Genomic DNA, 7500 nt, shown 5'->3' on the forward strand with positions numbered 1-7500 from the left:
TACGAGCACCAGCTATCCTGAGGGAAACTTCGGAGGGAACCAGCTACTAGATGGTTCGATTAGTCTTTCGCCCCTATACCCAGCTCCGACGATCGATTTGCACGTCAGAATCGCTACGGACCTCCATCAGGGTTTCCCCTGACTTCGTCCTGGCCAGGCATAGTTCACCATCTTTCGGGTCCCAACGTGTACGCTCTAGGTGCGCCTCACCTCGCAATGAGGACGAGACGCCCCGGGAGTGCGGAGGCCGCCGCCCCGTGAAGGGCGGGGAAGCCCCATCCTCCCTCGGCCCGCGCAAGGCGAGACCTTCACTTTCATTACGCCTTTAGGTTTCGTACAGCCCAATGACTCGCGCACATGTTAGACTCCTTGGTCCGTGTTTCAAGACGGGTCGTGAAATTGTCCAAAGCTGAAGCGCCGCTGACGGGAGCGATTATTCCGCCCGAGAGCATCCCGAGCCAACAGCGGCGCGGGTCCGGGGCCGGGCCAGGTAGGTCCGTCATCCGGGAAGAACCGCGCGCGCTTGCCGGGAGCCCGAGCGCCCAAAGGGGCGAATCGACTCCTCCAGATATACCGCCGAGCAGCCAGCCAGGACACCGGGGCTCTGCCCAACAGACGCGAACCGAGGCCCGCGGAAGGACAGGCTGCGCACCCGGGCCGTAGGCCGGCACCCAGCGGGTCGCGACGTCCTACTAGGGGAGAAGTGCGGCCCACCGCACACCGGAACGGCCCCACCCCGCGGCGAGTGGAAAGGCAACCGGACACGACCCCGCCGCGGATTGCTCCGCGCGGGCGGCCGGCCCCATCTGCCGAGGGCGGGGGCCAGTGGCCGGATGGGCGTGAATCTCACCCGTTCGACCTTTCGGACTTCTCACGTTTACCCCAGAACGGTTTCACGTACTTTTGAACTCTCTCTTCAAAGTTCTTTTCAACTTTCCCTCACGGTACTTGTTCGCTATCGGTCTCGTGGTCATATTTAGTCTCAGATGGAGTTTACCACCCACTTGGAGCTGCACTCTCAAGCAACCCGACTCGAAGGAGAGGTCCCGCCGACGCTCGCACCGGCCGCTACGGGCCTGGCACCCTCTACGGGCCGTGGCCTCATTCAAGTTGGACTTGGGCTCGGCGCGAGGCGTCGGGGTAGTGGACCCTCCCAAACACCACATGCCACGACAGGCGGCAGCCTGCGGGGTTCGGTGCTGGACTCTTCCCTGTTCGCTCGCCGCTACTGGGGGAATCCTTGTTAGTTTCTTTTCCTCCGCTTAGTAATATGCTTAAATTCAGCGGGTAGTCTCGCCTGCTCTGAGGTCGTTGTACGAGGTGTCGCACGCCACACCGCCAGCCGGCTGTGCACGCTACCGAGAAAGTACCGGTATGCGAACCGCCAGGCGACGGGCGCGCATCGCACGTTTAAGGAGACGCGGCCGGCCACACAGGCGACCACGACACTCCCACGTCTCCGAAGCGGGACAAACGCCGCGCGCTTCAGTATACGTAGCCGACCCTCAGCCAGACGTGGCCCGGGAACGGAATCCATGGACCGCAATGTGCGTTCGAAACGTCGATGTTCATGTGTCCTGCAGTTCACATGTCGACGCGCAATTTGCTGCGTTCTTCATCGACCCACGAGCCGAGTGATCCACCGTCCTGGGTGATCTTTTCCTTTTCAGTCTCCCACTGTCTCTTTCAAGACAGTAGCATTTGCGGGACTGAGGCGTCTGACGGCCCCTGTTCCACTATTTTTTTGTGTCCAACGGCCTCACAGCCGATGGGCGTCGTACGGCTCCACACCGGAGCGGACAGGCACTCGGGCGAACGTCATTCAAAACCGGCGCCAGGCGCCAGGTACCGCAGGCCAGCCGCTCCAGAGCTTCAGCGCTCGTACCACACAACAACAACACTTCCGCTAGTTTTGAGAGGCACGCGTGGTTCCGCACGCGGCGCACGGCCACTGCCGTACAGGTAGCGTGTTGCGCGACACGACACGCACATCGAAAGACATGCAGTCTAGTCGGTAATGATCCTTCCGCAGGTTCACCTACGGAAACCTTGTTACGACTTTTACTTCCTCTAAATGATCAAGTTTGGTCATCTTTCCGGTAGCATCGGCAACGACAGAGTCGATGCCGCGTACCAGTCCGAAGACCTCACTAAATCATTCAATCGGTAGTAGCGACGGGCGGTGTGTACAAAGGGCAGGGACGTAATCAACGCGAGCTTATGACTCGCGCTTACTGGGAATTCCTCGTTCATGGGGAACAATTGCAAGCCCCAATCCCTAGCACGAAGGAGGTTCAGCGGGTTACCCCGACCTTTCGGCCTAGGAAGACACGCTGATTCCTTCAGTGTAGCGCGCGTGCGGCCCAGAACATCTAAGGGCATCACAGACCTGTTATTGCTCAATCTCGTGCGGCTAGAAGCCGCCTGTCCCTCTAAGAAGAAAAGTAATCGCTGACAGCACGAAGGATGTCACGCGACTAGTTAGCAGGCTAGAGTCTCGTTCGTTATCGGAATTAACCAGACAAATCGCTCCACCAACTAAGAACGGCCATGCACCACCACCCACCGAATCAAGAAAGAGCTATCAATCTGTCAATCCTTCCGGTGTCCGGGCCTGGTGAGGTTTCCCGTGTTGAGTCAAATTAAGCCGCAGGCTCCACTCCTGGTGGTGCCCTTCCGTCAATTCCTTTAAGTTTCAGCTTTGCAACCATACTTCCCCCGGAACCCAAAAGCTTTGGTTTCCCGGAGGCTGCCCGCCGAGTCATCGGAGGAACTGCGGCGGATCGCTGGCTGGCATCGTTTATGGTTAGAACTAGGGCGGTATCTGATCGCCTTCGAACCTCTAACTTTCGTTCTTGATTAATGAAAACATACTTGGCAAATGCTTTCGCTTCTGTTCGTCTTGCGACGATCCAAGAATTTCACCTCTAACGTCGCAATACGAATGCCCCCGCCTGTCCCTATTAATCATTACCTCGGGTTCCGAAAACCAACAAAATAGAACCGAGGTCCTATTCCATTATTCCATGCACACAGTATTCAGGCGGGCTTGCCTGCTTTAAGCACTCTAATTTGTTCAAAGTAAACGTGCCGGCCCACCGAGACACTCAACAAAGAGCACCCTGGTAGGATTTAAACGGGGTCCGCCTCGGGACGCGAAAGCACCCCTTCGGCTCGCCCCACCGGCAGGACGTCCCACGATACATGCCAGTTAAACACCGACGGGCGGTGAACCAACAGCGTGGGACACAAATCCAACTACGAGCTTTTTAACCGCAACAACTTTAATATACGCTATTGGAGCTGGAATTACCGCGGCTGCTGGCACCAGACTTGCCCTCCAATAGATACTCGTTAAAGGATTTAAAGTGTACTCATTCCGATTACGGGGCCTCGGATGAGTCCCGTATCGTTATTTTTCGTCACTACCTCCCCGTGCCGGGAGTGGGTAATTTGCGCGCCTGCTGCCTTCCTTGGATGTGGTAGCCGTTTCTCAGGCTCCCTCTCCGGAATCGAACCCTGATTCCCCGTTACCCGTTACAACCATGGTAGGCGCAGAACCTACCATCGACAGTTGATAAGGCAGACATTTGAAAGATGCGTCGCCGGTACGAGGACCGTGCGATCAGCCCAAAGTTATTCAGAGTCACCAAGGCAAACGGACCAGACAAGCCAATCCGATTGGTTTTGATCTAATAAAAGCGTCCCTTCCATCTCTGGTCGGGACTCTGTTTGCATGTATTAGCTCTAGAATTACCACAGTTATCCAAGTAACGTGGGTACGATCTAAGGAACCATAACTGATTTAATGAGCCATTCGCGGTTTCACCTTAATGCGGCTTGTACTGAGACATGCATGGCTTAATCTTTGAGACAAGCATATGACTACTGGCAGGATCAACCAGGGAGCTGCGTCAACTAGAGCTGAGCAGCCGGCCGCCCGGGAGTGTGTCCCGGGGGCCCGCGCGAACACGCAAGCGTCCGCTCAATTATTCTGCAAACAGGAGGAGGCCGAGCTCCCCTGCACGATACACCTCGAAACCCTCTCAGGTCCCGGCGGCGCGCAGCGCCGTCCTAGGTACTTGGTCGGTTTCGAGAGAGGCGCAATCGCCCGGAGTTAGGCGAGTAGACGGTTTTAGTGCGAACACCCTTGCTCCCAACTGAGCTTGCCGCTGCCGACAGAGGCCCGGGAGCGTGCTGTCGTGGCATTGCCGGCGGGAGACAACACGCGCCACCTATGGTGACCGGCAGCTCCAACGCCAGCGCCACACAAGGGCAAAGCCCCACTTGGGTGCAGAAGCGAACTCTCCCAGCACAGCGCACGCGCCAACACGTCCGCACAACTGCGATACAAACCACCTGCGAGAACCGCTGGGGCGACCGAGCAGCAGACGGCGTCGCGGCGCCGAGTGCCAGGCGGCGGCGCATCCTCAACGCACACAGTCCTCAATCAGACCAGCACACTGCAGATGTCCACCGCGCTTCGCACCGGGCTCGGCTGAACCAACTTTGGCCGCCAGGCGCCGCGTGCAGGGTGCGCCGCAGCGTAGCTGCACCGCCTGCCGGGCCCGTCGGCTGGCGCTCCTGCCACTCGGCGCCCCCCACCAGCCGCCTGTTGCGCGTGCGCCCACGCAGCGCGCGGCCAACACGCCGGGCGGCCCCCCTTCACCGGCCGGGAACAGTCCCACCAAGCCACCGCCGCGTATCGCTTCATACCCACATGGACCTAGTCACGTGTGTGGATGTGGCGGGTACCGCTGAAACAACCGGTTAATAGCTGTACCGATCGTCGCCATCACAGATTCACCTCCAGCGTGAACAACCGCTCAACAACGGATTTCCAGTTCATTTGCGTATCTTGGGCAGTAAACGTAGATGTCCACCTACATTTGCGAATTCAACAATTCTTGCATGCCAGGATGTCATGTGTCACGACACGCTACATCAGACCACATACACACTGCGACATGTGCAGAAGAGAACACGTGGAAGGTGGCCCGCGCACGTATGCGATGTCCCTTCCGCGATCCACTGTCAACCGGCATCTGCGGCATGTCCCAGATATGGAACGCGGTCCACCAGGGTAGCACTTTGTGTGAGGCAATACGACAAAGTCGGAATACACGCGTCACTACATCAGACGGCTCACGCTGACCTGACCTGACCTGACCTGACCTGACCTGACTCACCGCACCACCACCCCCAGCGACCCAGGGTGACATACAATGCGTTCGTACGTTCCTCCCACACGCCTCTACGGCGTACCACAGTGCAACCTAGCTGTTATTGGGAGACGAGACAAGTAGCATCGAGCACAACATATGGAAATTGAGATTCGACACCGTTGGGCACAGCCAGCGTACGGTCACACGTATCACACTACTTCACTCTGTACGTAACGACCGATGATCGGTACAGCGTGTGGGTTACGCGTACGACATCAGCGGACAATGGACACAGACCATACCACGACGTACACTGAGGGCGTCGACATCTGAATGCAACTGAACAGCTGCGAGGCTCATTTAACACTCAAACGCCAGACCGACCAGCTTGAGAGGACAGAGACACAAAGAGGGGGACAGAGGGGGGGGGGGGCGGCGATATAGTCCTATTGCAGTACAATTGACAGTGGATAGCGGGAATATGTGGAAAGTAAGCAACACTCGCAAGACATCTACATGAGGATAACAACGACACCAGAGATTCCGAGCAGTGAACTATGTTAGGCAAAGGGACAACGTGGGTTAGGTTAAGGGACAACGTGGGTTAGGTTAAGGGACAACGTGGGTTAGGTTAAGGGACAACGTGGGTTAGGTTAAGGGACAACGTGGGTTAGGTTAAGGGACAACGTGGGTTAGGTTAAGGGACAACGTGGGTTAGGTTAAGGGACAACGTGGGTTAGGTTAAGGGACAACGTGGGTTAGGTTAAGGGACAACGTGGGTTAGGTTAAGGGACAACGTGGGTTAGGTTAAGGGACAACGTGGGTTAGGTTAAGGGACAACGTGGGTTAGGTTAAGGGACAACGTGGGTTAGGTTAAGGGACAACGTGGGTTAGGTTAAGGGACAACGTGGGTTAGGTTAAGGGACAACGTGAGTTAGGTTAAGGGACAAATTGAGTTAGGTTAAGGGACAACGTGGGTTAGGTTAAGGGACAAATTGAGTTAGGTTAAGGGACAAATTGAGTTAGGTTAAGGGACAAATTGAGTTAGGTTAAGGGACAACTTGAGTTAGGTTAAGGGACAACTTGAGTTAGGTTAAGGGACAACTTGAGTTAGGTTAAGGGACAACTTGAGTTAGGTTAAGGGACAACTTGAGTTAGGTTAAGGGACAACTTGAGTTAGGTTAAGGGACAACTTGAGTTAGGTTAAGGGACAACTTGAGTTAGGTTAAGGGACAACTTGAGTTAGGTTAAGGGACAACTTGAGTTAGGTTAAGGGACAACTTGAGTTAGGTTAAGGGACAACTTGAGTTAGGTTAAGGGACAACTTGAGTTAGGTTAAGGGACAACTTGAGTTAGGTTAAGGGTCAACTTGAGTTAGGTTAAGGGACAACTTGAGTTAGGTTAAGGGACAACTTGAGTTAGGTTAAGGGACAACTTGAGTTAGGTTAAGGGACAACTTGAGTTAGGTTAAGGGATAATGTGGTACAACCAGAGTTAGGTTAAGCGATAATGTGGTACAGCCACAGTTAGGTTAAGCGATAATGTGGTACAGCCACAGTTAGGTTAAGCGATAATGTGGTACAGCCACAGTTAGGTTAAGCGATAATGTGGTACAGCCACAGTTAGGTTAAGCGATAATGTGGTACAGCCACAGTTAGGTTAAGCGATAATGTGGTACAGCCACAGTTAGGTTAAGCGATAATGTGGTACAGCCACAGTTAGGTTAAGCGATAATGTGGTACAGCCACAGTTAGGTTAAGCGATAATGTGGTACAGCCACAGTTAGGTTAAGCGATAATGTGGTACAGCCACAGTTAGGTTAAGCGATAATGTGGTACAGCCACAGTTAGGTTAAGCGATAATGTGGTACAGCCACAGTTAGGTTAAGCGATAATGTGGTACAGCCACAGTTAGGTTAAGCGATAAAGTTGGTTACATTTGGTATTGTGTGGGAAGGGGGCAGAGAGAGGGGGGGGGTGGATAGTGGTGGCAGTACGCGGATGCCTGAGTCACCGTCAGATACGTCACGTCGGTTCGATGCTTGTAGCAAGAGGCTGGCGGGTCTGTGTCTCTCACTTCTGCAATTTTTCATGTGGTATAACACGAGGGCGGGGGGTGATATTTGGTGCCCCTCTGTGTAGGATGTGTGTTGGTTTATCTGAGCAATGGTAGTTGTCGGAGGAGTGGGGTATTGTGCTTTTATAGGTGGACCTACTGCTCTGGTTATCATAGTGTCGACGGTGCAATGTCGCAGAGAGGATGCACTCGACATTGTCGCATTCCAGATGTTTACGTATTGTGTGTCTCCGTTGCAGGCCGAGAGTGGTGCATGTTC

At 54.8% G+C, this 7500-nt stretch overlaps 3 non-coding genes across 3 annotated transcripts in view; all 3 read right to left on the reverse strand.

The window, feature by feature from the left end:
* Positions 1 to 1311, reverse strand: part of LOC126328929 (large subunit ribosomal RNA) — a 4222-nt gene extending 2911 nt beyond the window's left edge. The window contains exon 1 of the ribosomal RNA XR_007562038.1: positions 1 to 1311. This exon is cut by the window's left edge and continues 2911 nt beyond it. This is a non-coding gene — a ribosomal RNA (large subunit ribosomal RNA).
* A 188-nt stretch (positions 1312 to 1499) lies between these two features.
* LOC126328920 (5.8S ribosomal RNA) lies at positions 1500 to 1654 on the reverse strand. Its single transcript, XR_007562030.1, has one exon. It is a non-coding gene; the product is annotated as a 5.8S ribosomal RNA (ribosomal RNA).
* Positions 1655 to 2015: 361 nt separating this feature from the next.
* Positions 2016 to 3908, reverse strand: LOC126328925 (small subunit ribosomal RNA). The gene has a single exon (XR_007562034.1). It is a non-coding gene; the product is annotated as a small subunit ribosomal RNA (ribosomal RNA).
* Between the last annotated feature and the right edge of the window lie 3592 nt (positions 3909 to 7500).

Source organism: Schistocerca gregaria, unplaced genomic scaffold (assembly GCF_023897955.1).
Source record: "Schistocerca gregaria isolate iqSchGreg1 unplaced genomic scaffold, iqSchGreg1.2 ptg001149l, whole genome shotgun sequence".
Taxonomy (NCBI): domain Eukaryota; kingdom Metazoa; phylum Arthropoda; class Insecta; order Orthoptera; family Acrididae; genus Schistocerca; species Schistocerca gregaria.